Source organism: Platalea leucorodia, assembly GCF_965183815.1.
Source record: "Platalea leucorodia genome assembly, chromosome: Z".
Lineage (NCBI taxonomy): Eukaryota > Metazoa > Chordata > Aves > Pelecaniformes > Threskiornithidae > Platalea > Platalea leucorodia.
The window spans coordinates 70879066-70890447 of record NC_138858.1 but is presented as its reverse complement, the minus strand read 5'-3'; positions in this window follow the sequence as shown (position 1 = coordinate 70890447).

Genomic DNA, 11382 nt, shown 5'->3' with positions numbered 1-11382 from the left:
CCTTCCATGCTTCCTGGGAAGTTTTACTGGTTGCTGTCGGAGCTGCGGCCTTTCGCTTGCGAACAGTGTTGCCACTCGTATGCTACTTTAGGGTCTCTTTGGGGGAAGTGCCTTAGCCTATTCTCCACGTTAAAGCAAGTTTGTACAGCCTGTCTTTGCCCCCGGCCCCTGCACAGACGTGACCACGCACAGACACGTACCCCCACTTGTGAAATCATTTGAGAAATGACTGTGTATGCCTTCCTAACAAAACCCGTGAACCTTAACTGCTGATAAAAGCATAAATGGATTTGGGACAGACAACGTTAGGACATCCTGTCAAGTGCCGCCATTTGATGCGGATTAGGGGCGTGAAGCCATGAACACAGGACAAACATTCTCCTCGGCACCCAAGTTAACTGGAGCAAGTGTACAGCTGCTCCCGAGCAGTGTTTCTTTGCAGCACTAGGAGACACCTGGATGCATTTGACCTGCAGCGAGGATGGCAAGGCAACTGCCCCGCAGTACATCTCTCCCGTTACCCCAGGCCCTCTTGCAATGGCTGTGGTCTCTCTGGCGTTCGCAGTGCCACCTCGGTTCTGTATTCTTTGCCCCGTGTTCCCCCAGCAAGCTATGAACATGTACTGACAGGAGAGCGGAAGCGAGAGCCATCCCATAGGATGAGAGGGGTCTTGGGAGGTCTCTGTGCTCCAACCGCCTGCCCAAAGCAGGGTCGGCGCTGGGGTCAGAGCGGGGTGCTCAGGGCTTTGTCCAGCTGGGGCTTGAAACCCTCCAAGCACGGAGATGGCACAACGGCTCGGGGCACCCTGCCCCGCTGCCAGTCTGTCCTCATGGGGGAAAGGCTGCTCCCGATCTCCCCCCTGAACTCCCTGCTTTCAGCTGATGCCGTGCGCCTGCCGGGGCGGAAGGCCTGCTGTGACATCACCGAGTGGTAGAGGGCGACATCACCAAGCGTTGGACTGTGACGTCAGCGGGCGATGGACTGTGACCTCATGTCCCTCGCTGCTTATATTAAGGCATCGGCATGGCCTGGACCGGCCTGGCTCGTGCCTGGACTCCTGCCGAGCGTGCCTGCGAGGCGTGGAAGGTTGAGCGAGGCTTCTCCTGGTGCCGGGTGGTGCTTTGGGGGCTGCCGTTGTCAGCTCTCGGTGCCTGTCCCGGAGCCATCGCCTGTGTTTCCCCGGCCCTTCCTGCTTCAGGCAGCCGGGCACCGCGGGGCGTGCTTGCAGCAGCGGAGGTGAGCCGTGCGGGGGAACGTCCCCCCGGGGTGCCCGTGGGGTGGGCGATGGGGCTCGGGGAGCCGGGAGGGTGTCCTTCTCAAGGGACGTGAGCATTTCTTCCTCCCCTCCCTTCCCCTTCCCTCCCCGGGACAGCGAGTGACCGTGGCCTCTTTCCATTTTGCAGCGTGCAACACCCGCTGCTGTGGCGCCAGCGAGAGGGAGCAGCTGCTCATCGTCGGTGCTTCCCAGCTTGCTGCAGCGCGCAGAGAGCATGGCTGCCGAGAGCAAGTGGAGCTGCCCCATCTGCCTCGACGATCAAGATGGCATCGCCTACATGTCACCTTGCCTCCACCAATTTTGCTTAGGCTGTGCCCAGCGCTGGGCACGGCAGAAGCCAAACTGCCCCCTGTGCAAGTCGGGGACGACGGCCATCGTGTTCTCAGTGTGGTCGGAGGACGATTATTTGACGTTCGACGTCCCGGGCCCCGCAGCAGCACCAGCTGGAGACCAGCAGGACGAGCAGGGGGCTGTGGGGGCAGTGCCCCGCGCTCAGGTGGGCGACTTCCCTCCCGAGGTCTGGGCGGACTTTTTCAAGAGCCACCCAGATAGCATCAGGCCCCTGCTGCCGTGGCTGCGACAGGAGCTCGAGGTGCTCTTCGAGGACCAGTGGTGGCAGGTGGCTGTGATGGAGGGAATCTTTGTGGGCCACCTGTGCCTCTGGGGGCTGGACGAGGCGGTGCTGGTGCAGAAGCTGCAGAACTGCCTGCCGGAAAACACAGGCACGTTCATCCGCCGGCTCATCGCCACCGCCGTGCGCCTGTGTGGCAGGGAGCTGCGCCGGCACCTGGGCCAGCAGGACCCCCGCGCTGCCGGCGGGGAGGACGCCAGCCCTGCAGCCAGCCCCAGCGCCAGCGCCTCCCGGGGGCTGACGCCCGACTCCAGCCTGGCCTCCTCCAGCAGCCCTGCAGGCTCCGACGTGGAGGAAGAAGCCGGCACGTCGGAGGCCGCCCTCCGCGGGGGTCCCGGCCGCCCCGCATCCGCACCCGTGCCTGCAGAGCAGGAGCAGCCCCAGGAGGAGCCGGGGCAGGCGGCGGCGGCGGCAGGTCCCTCTGCCCAGGGCTGCAGCCGCAGCCCCTCCGCTGCCGGCTGGGGCAGGGACCGCTGGCGTGGGGTGCCTCGGCGACCCCCAAAGAGGAGGGCCCCCGGCCCCCAGGACTCTCCCCAGCCCTGCAAGCGGCCACCCTGCCGGCGGCACTAGCAGGGCTGCAGCAAGCCTTCATTCAAGAAAAAGGAAATAAATTGCTCTTTGCCTGACATGGTCTCTGGGTGCTGCTTTCTCCCCCTTCCCCTGGTGCCTCTCCCGGCTCCCCACGCCCCACTCTGGGTGGCACCAGCCTGACGGGGGGCGCGGGCATGGGCTCCCGGAGCCCCTCGAGGACAGAGCGGGCAGGAGGGAAGCTGGTTTTGCGGCAGGTCCAGTATCCTCAGCCTGCATCCGGTCCCTCTCTCTGCCCAGCTGCTGACACTTCTGCTCTTCTCTGGTTTCTCTCCACTGTCTGACGTCGGCCAGGGCAGCCTCGCTACGGAGAGGCGTGTGAAGGAGGCACGGACAAGGGGCAGGGGCATCCAAGCCAGAGGCAAGCCTTGGGCTAAGGGCCTTTGGCAGGTACCGAGTGATTTCTGCCAGCCCAAGCCTTTACCAAGGAGAACAAGGCCTTCAGCTTTCACCTCATGCAGGCTGGCATTTCACTTCTCATTTGGCCGACAGAGAAAATGATGAAGAAAGGTGGTGTCGTCCCGGATCACAAAACAACTCCTTGCTAGAGGTGATAGTCAGCTTCTGGAAGCTCCGGGCTCCTAGTCCTGGGTAAAGTGATTCATAGGTCTGATAGGAGCTCCCAAACAGGGAAGGAAAAGGTGTTCTTTGCGTGGGGGTGGTGGGACCGGAGATATTGCCAACATTTTGGACGAATGTCCTACTCCAGGACAAAGGCGGAGTGAGAGGAGAAATGTAGAAACATCACCAGAGGAGGAGAGAGAAGGAGCATGAGCGTGGGAAGGTGCGGATGTTGACAAGTGGCACGTGCTCCCCTGTCACCTCTTTGCGTATATACCCTGTGCGCTCAGGTTCTCCTCAGCTCCCACAGTTACAGTACCCGGAGGGCTTTGGTAGGGAAGCGTCTTCTTCTAAGTTGAATCCTATCAGCACTAGCTCTGAGGGAAGGTACAGTGACGGCTGCATTGGGCTGCGTTGGGTTGAGCTGGTTTTCGAGCCCAGGCCGCACAGCTGTAGAAACTGCAATGCCATTAACCCACGCTGTCTTCTTTATAGCACAGCGTAGCGTAGCGTAGCATAGCGTAGCATGGCATAGCATACACTAGACTAGACTAGGCTGTTTCAGTTGGAAGGGACCTACAACGATCACCCAGTCCAGCTGCCTGGCCACTGCAGGGCTGACCAAAAGGGAAAGCATGTTTTCAGTGCCAGAAGCCTCCCTTCCTTATGGTCAAAGTGCAGCCTTCTCTTCTTGTTCAGGCTTCTCTTGTCCCAGGCGGCTTCCGAGTGCTTCACGCACCTTCAGTCCTTCCTCTCTACATCTCATTTGGGCACTAAGACTCTGGATTTCTGTGTATCCCCAGCTTCACATGTGGAATTGACAGCGTTTTGAGGAAGGCAAGGGCTTGATCCTCAGCCACCTGCCTGACAGCCAGAACTTGGCCTCTTCCATTTACCTGCATCAACAGTCTGAAGATGGACCAAAATAAGAAGCTCTGACCCTGGAGCCTCGCATCTAGATGTTCCATGATGCCTGCTGCCTTTGAGCCCAACAGCAGGTTGTAGTTTAATTTGACGAGCCCAGTTATCCCGGTCAAGTAACAGAATTTTGAGCCAGCAGTAGCTGCTTCTTGCTGTCCATTACGCTCTCTGCTGCCTCCAAGGTGCGCTGTGATCCCAGCTGTAGGATCGGCCTCATCTAGGAAACTCAGGCAGTTCGAGGAGGGCATAACTTGCAGAGGACTGCCGCAGTAAAAGTGGGACTGCCCTGCACCTCCCCTGGGGATGTTTCTCCATTTCTCAGCTGCTGCCATTCGGACAAGTCTCCAACTGAGAGAACAAACATGTCCTCTCTGCGCTGGCAGATCCTTGTGCCACAGCCACCACCAGGAAAGCTGCGCCTCATAAAGCAATCACACACTTTGCATCCTGCCTACGAACTCCTGTACCACCAACCTTCAAGGGGATCTCTGCCTCCTTGTGTGCCTTAATGTGCTCTTTGGGGGAAGCTTACGCTCTCTGAACTTCTGCAGTTCTGTTGCTTCGGCTCTGCACCTTCCCCAGTGCACGGCCACAGCAGTTTCCCTGCTTGCCATTCCCCGTGTTGCTCCGTTACTGCCCTTTACCTTTGCCTGGGCCTGGGAATGATCTGGCCATGCAAGCTAAGCACTGCCTACACTTACTTGCACTCTTCTTCCTCCCAGCCACCCTAAACAAAACTGCCATGCAGACTGTCCTGCTCACTGTCCCTTCACCTCTACTTCGTAGAATGACACTAACAGCAATCTCCTTTGGCTACACACATGGAAATGCATCATCTTCCCTTGGGTTTTAAGAGGGTAACAAATCTCAATAGAGGATAGCAAGAAGTTCATTGTGAGTGTTTGTAGGACACCTGGTTTTCAAAAAGGTTTGGTGCTTTTTGGGAGGCATTCAGGTGTGCATCCAGGCTGACTGCTCTTCCCTTACTGCTTGCTGTTACAGATACCCCTATGACCTTTTCATGTTGAGCCCTTACCCCTCTGTGCCAGTGGTCTGATGTGGCTGTATGCAGAACGCCTTGTAAGGAGGCAATGGATGAGACAGAACACAGAGAACATAGCTTTGGCAGGAATCACATGTTTCCCTTTTTGCTGGTTTTCTAAAAAGCTCATTTTTGAAAGAGGAAATAGGCCTTTTGTAGCTTTCTGCTCTTTCACCGCAGAGTCCGAGATACATTGAATGAATAGGACTTGCTCCGCTGAACTGAAGACTCAGCATCGCTGATACTGTTGCTTCTCCAGGTTTCTCATATCCTGACATTGGCTTGAGGTTCCAGCTATCCCATCACCTGTGGCATTATCAGAGTCTCCTCCACCCTTTGGCAATGATTGCCTCCTCCAGGAGAATGAGGTGATGTGTAAGGGGGTACCATGACCAGGGCCCAGTAAGGTTTAACTCTCGCACATTTCCATCTGCTATCTCTGTCTGCTGTTCATCCTCACTAGACTTCAGACAGACACCCATATCCAATACCCAGTCACTCAGACACTCTGGAGACCATTTGTTGTGTCTTGTTACAAGAGTAATTTCCTTCTCGTTCAAGAGAAAGACGTGTCACTTACACGGCACTGAGGGATTTGGCTCTCCTTGTCAATGCCTTGCCTTCGTGGAAGGGCTCAGATCAAGATCATTCTCTTTCCCTGGAAATAAGGTGAGCTAGCAGCAGGCTACAAGTTCTCAGCCATGTAAAAAGAAATGCTGAGGAGCAATATAGCCATGCTGTCTGGCAAACACAGATTGTAACAGGTTGAGCAAGAAAAGGCTAGGATCTCTCTGTAACAAAGCCTGAATGCATTGTACTAAGTGCTCACCCTCTCTGCTATGCATCCTGAAGAAGAAGATGCTGCCTTACTAGACAGCTGGGCGAAAGGGAGTCTAGGGTCGATCTCTGTCCAGCCACTGTTTCCCTCCATGTGCTCGGCCTTAGGATAACCGCAAGACTTCAGAGGAAGATGATGCTGGCTTCCATTAATGAAAATGAAGCCCCTGAGTAATTGTGTGGGTTCAGTTCTTAAATGCTGCATTTTTCTTCCTGCCTGCACAGTGGGTACGAGTGTGCCTTCTTGCCATCCTTTATTTTATCCCAGTTAGACTGCAGGTTCTTTAAGGCTGGATTTCTTTTTCTTTCTCTGTGTGTATATATAGGAAAGTGCAAAGCGATAATCTCTCAACAGCAGTCCTACAGGCCAGCCACAGGGCAGGCAAAAGCGAGGGCACTGTACTTTTGAAACACCCGAGCCAACTTCAACATATACGACAGTTCTGGGGGGGAAGGGCAAGGGAGCGCAAGTGGAGCTTGAAGTCAGAGGTACATGAAAACTACCGGATCATGTCTTTACTCAGAGTGCCTGGTAGAGCACAGTGAGCATTTATTGGTCTAGAGAGTACAGAGATGTCCCCAAAGTACCTAGCTACTCAGCCTCAGGACTTTGCTATTAAGCCATCACTTCCAAGTGATTTAATAGATGATACCAGCCATGCAGGCCTGTGTGGGCTGAAAACATAAACAAGAACAAGCCTGAGGGTTATTAGGTTTCACAAATGGGGCAGGAGTGTTGCAATGCTGTCCTGGGATCTGGAGGCTAAGGTGGAGTTGAGACAGCCTTGCTCCATTGCCTGACTCAGGTATTGCCTTGGTGTCCCTTCCCCAAGCTCACTGAAGGACGTGAGACAGAAGGATGTGCCCTCCTCTGGTCCACCACCTTGTCTGTAAAATGGGAAAAAGAACCTTTCTTGCTCCAAAACCACGTCAAAGGAGCTCATGTTTGCCATGTGGGAGTTAAATACCTGTTCAAATGCACCTGTTTCCTTTTCCCATCTGATGCCACCATCTGGGCGCCCAAGTCCGGGTGATTAATATCGTTGAGTCAACCTGCAGACTTGCTGCATCATGTGAAAACCATCCTTCATCTAGAAGATCTTTTTGGTGCTACTTGAGATCCAGGGCTTGTCTCTGCATTGCCCCTCCTATTGGGGGAGTTTGAGACAAGGAGCAGCACCTGCTATAGAGCTTCCTTGCTGTCACCACAGAGCAATTGCGAGGACAGTCCCGAAACTGCCCTCAAAGCAAGAGCGGAGGAGCAAATCTGCATGCAGAGCTGTGTAGGGTCTGGTATTTCTAGCAGGGTGCCAAACAGTTAGCCGAGTGCATGAGTTTCGGGGGTGTGATGGCTCTGAGTCTTTCCGAATTCCCTCGTTTCCCCTTTGTCTTCTCTCACTGTCCTTTGCTTCTGATCTGCTAAGGGCTTTCCTGTTGGCTGCTGCCTGGGGAACGTTCCTTGAGACTCGGGAGCTTGTATTTTATGACAGGCCATTCATTTGCTATTGAGTGCTGAAGGCACCCTCTGGAGCGGCTGGAGGATGTTCTTTGAGCCCTTCTGGAATAAATGCTCATTTCACAGTTGATGCATCTGCAGATGAGATTTAGTGGTCCAGGTAATCCCTGGCTTTGTCTTGCCACCTTCTTAGGAGTTCAGTGGAAGTGGGTGGCTCTGTGTGCCATGAAAGCGTAGATCCCCTCGAGGAATCAGGGCCCGCAGAGGAGGAGGCACACCCAGGTGGCCCAAGTACCAGGCTAGCCCCGGTCTCCTGGGGTTTTCGTTATGACTTCAGAACTCCTTTTAGTCTAAGCTTACTGGGAATTTGGGCTGTATCAGCATGCACCAGAGGTATCACAAGGACGGAGGGGCTTATCATTATTATTGCTATTTGAAGGTGGCAAAAGCTCTTCTGGGCTTTCTCTGTCTAAACATCCCGAGTCAGTGAGAGTGTCAAGTGACAGTCTGTGTTCACCAAGCACAGATCTCCTTACTGCAATTCAGTGTTTGGTTTGTCAGCAAATGGAAATGACAGGAAGAAATATAGTTCCTGCGGTGATTTCAGGCTGTTGAAATTCTCACGTTGCAGCAAGACATCCTGATTTCAGCATTTCTGAATACCTTCCAACGCAGAACCTGACTCCTGCCACCTGTGGGCATTGGTTTGCATTATGTAGTAGTAAACGAGGTGTGCTAGCAACGTGTTTATTAGCACTCCTTGCTCTGACTCCATCATCCTCACCTGTATTTTGAAATGCAAGCGGATTTCTTTCTGAAGTGGCATTTGCAATAGGGTGGAAGTTCGCCTTGCTGCACAACACCACTCAATGAGGTGTAGCCCACTAAGGGCTTGGCCCAGGGATTTGTACAAGTGATGAAACACAGCCTCATTTTCTGCCCTGTGAATTTTCAGGGTTTGGGGGCTTTTGTTTTAGAGGAGAGCAAGCGTGGTGTGGTACTAAGTGAGGCCTTCAATGTCTTATGCATCTTTGTGAGTGAAAGGGACGTGTGGGATTGGCGGGCAGCTGACCATCTTATGTCAGTTTAAGACAAGCAATGACACTGAGAGCTGTGGAGTCCTTCTGGGTTTGTGTCAGTGGGATTAAAAGCCGGTTTGATGTGAGGCAGAATATTTCACAGGTCATAGCACCTCCTGGTTGTTACCATACTCTATTCTTCACGTTCCCTTTCCGTAACAGCCTACTGTTCTTCCAACCTCTGTCCACCCTTTGACAAATGTTTCTTCTCATTTCCCTTGGGGCAATTTTCATTGAATTCCTCATTACAGCTGTGTCAATATGCATTAGAGAGAGTGGATTCCGCTGTGAATTACAGCTGCTCTCTGCAGATTGCACTGTGGATCCTTGTTGGGGGCAGCAGCCACCAAAGGCCACCCACACCCCAGAAAAGGGAGCACCTCTTGTCCACGGGGAGTAAGCTGGGCACTCCTCAACCCTCCCAAACCCGGCACATGGGCTTCTCTCCCTGCTCTGTCCCCTCTGTCCTCTCTTCCTTCCTTCCTTCCCTTTCTTCCGCTTTCACTTTTCCTCTTTCTCTTCTCCTTTTCTCTTCTGCCTCTCTTTCTCCTCCTTTCTGTCCCTGTTGAGATACTTCCCTGACACCCAGTGATAGTGTTCTCCGAACACCAGAGCAAAAGGCAGTGCCTTGCCAAAAAAGCTCGTCTCATATCAATACGTTAACATTCTCAAAGCCTTTTCCCTCACGTTTCATTTTTTCCAGAACGAAAATGCTACTCCTCAGTTCTTGATATCCTACATATCAAAAACATCAACATACTTTCTTTTTGGTAATTTATAAAGACTATTCATTTACAGCAAGGAACGAACAAATTTGCTGTCCTTGGCATCAGGAAAATCCGCGTACAGAAATTTAGGAAAGAATACCTAAGACACAGATAGGAACCGATCACATCCCTAACAAGAAGGTGTTGCTCCTTTTCCTGTTAGCCCACCAGCAAAACAGCCTGTAATGCTAAGAAACATAAAACACAGATGCAGAAGGCAATCAAATTGCTTAAAATCGCTGTGTTGCACACCAGTGATGCTAAACAGACCACTTGCACATGTGTCCGGGTTCTTGTCAGCAGGCAGAGGACAAGGCGTGAGTGGGTCAAATCGATCTGTTTAGAAGTATCACAAAGTAAAACCACCTTATGCTTACGTAGGATCTTACCCTGAGGTTTGTAACGTGGACTTTTTAATACAAATAATGAACTTTTTGAGAGCTGCTACTGTTGGGTAACCAGAGCATTTCCTACGCTGAGATGATTCACCACTTCCCCTCACGTCTCACACCACTTACTCGGTCAGGATTGGTGGCATCCTCAGTATGCACACACCATAACCTCGATTTTCTGGAACTTGAATCGACAGCCTTGGAGTCAAGGGGAGGAGTGTGAGAGAAAGAATTTGCATCAGTCTCATTTAGGGCCCATGTTACACTCTTGGTTTCATCTCACCCCTGGAAGACCGCTCCTCCACTGAGCTATACAGAAAAAGGAATTTAGTCTGTTTTTAACAACAAGAAATCAGGTGATGTTGGAAGATTTTGATCACTTCAGGGAACATGCCCATGGTCTTACTGACAAGCAGAATTAGCACTCATCAGCTGTAAATGCACAGAGACTACCTCAGTGGCTGAGGGAAATAACTCAGTAATGGTAACAAGGATTGCTAAGACTTAGTTTTAAATAATCATTGGCATTTGATGATCCCCTTAGTGGTGGATTTCTCCATGAGTATGAGTATGGCTTCTTCCTGTGAAGAGCCCAACTAGGCAGAAAGCAAAGGTACAAAATGTTTGCACACCAAGAATAATGATTAGGAGACACATTTTGATGGGACCTGAAGGTAAATCTACACAAAAGCCTCTGAAGTCAATAGCAATGACTCCAGAGTTCTGTTAAACAATGTAAATCTGAGCTCTTGATAAGGCACAATAAGCTTGCTTTCCTTTAGAGATGTAGAATATAACTATACACTGCAAAAAAACAAACTACTTAGGAAACTGGATCCTTATCACCTGATGAACGTCACTCACATGCCAAGCCCAGAACCTCTCCTAGAGTAACCTGGTGCAGCCTACCAGCTTTCTGCACGCTGATGTGTTACACCGTAACTCCCTGCTGAACGGCAGGGTCAGGCTTTAAAAATGTCTTTCAAGAGTTGTTGCCGTTGTGTAAGTCATACAACACCCAGGTTGCGGTGCCCCTGCTGCGGTTGTGCCCTCAGGCAGCCTGGCAGTCCGAGACACTGTTTAAAATGGATTGCAATGGTACAGGGCACATTTCTACTTCCTCCTCGATAAAAGCCTTCATCATCGTTCAACCTCATCTTTTCACTTTGTCTAATTTTTTAAATTTTTTTTTTTGTAAGATGATCAGCTTTCAGTGGAAAAGTGTTTCAGATCACTACTTATCTTAAGCTACTTTCAAATCCTGGGTACGGGGCTCCTAAAAAAACCCGACAACTAGTAGACCATAACAATGATACATCACTGAAAGAGTAGAACTTACTCATACTTCTGGACAAAAGCTTTTTTTAATCCAAGTACCATAAATATTCTTGAAAATTTTTGAATGTACAGCAACCGACACAGGAGAAAACACAAACAGGAAGCAAAAGCCATTTTGGAAGGTGCCCACACAAAGCAATGCTGCCTACTCTATCTGGTTGTTAAAACCTAACTGGTATGGGCTAAGATTCATCAAGAAGCTACACAATATAAAATATCTCAAATCACACATTTAGTTACTACATAATATTTTAAGTTTATATCCCATCATTAGACAACACTAACTGGATGCACCTGTCCAGCTCATCACATATTAACCCTGTATCTACAGGACTAATGTGAAAAGATGCAGTACATCCCAAATCATTCCTGGCATCTGTAGCCAAATACTTTGAATTCCACTCCAACAGGAGCAGATTTATGAATATTACTGCCTGCACTGTTAACATGCTGAGCAAACAGCCAGTAACCAAACCATCTTGCTGAAACTTGA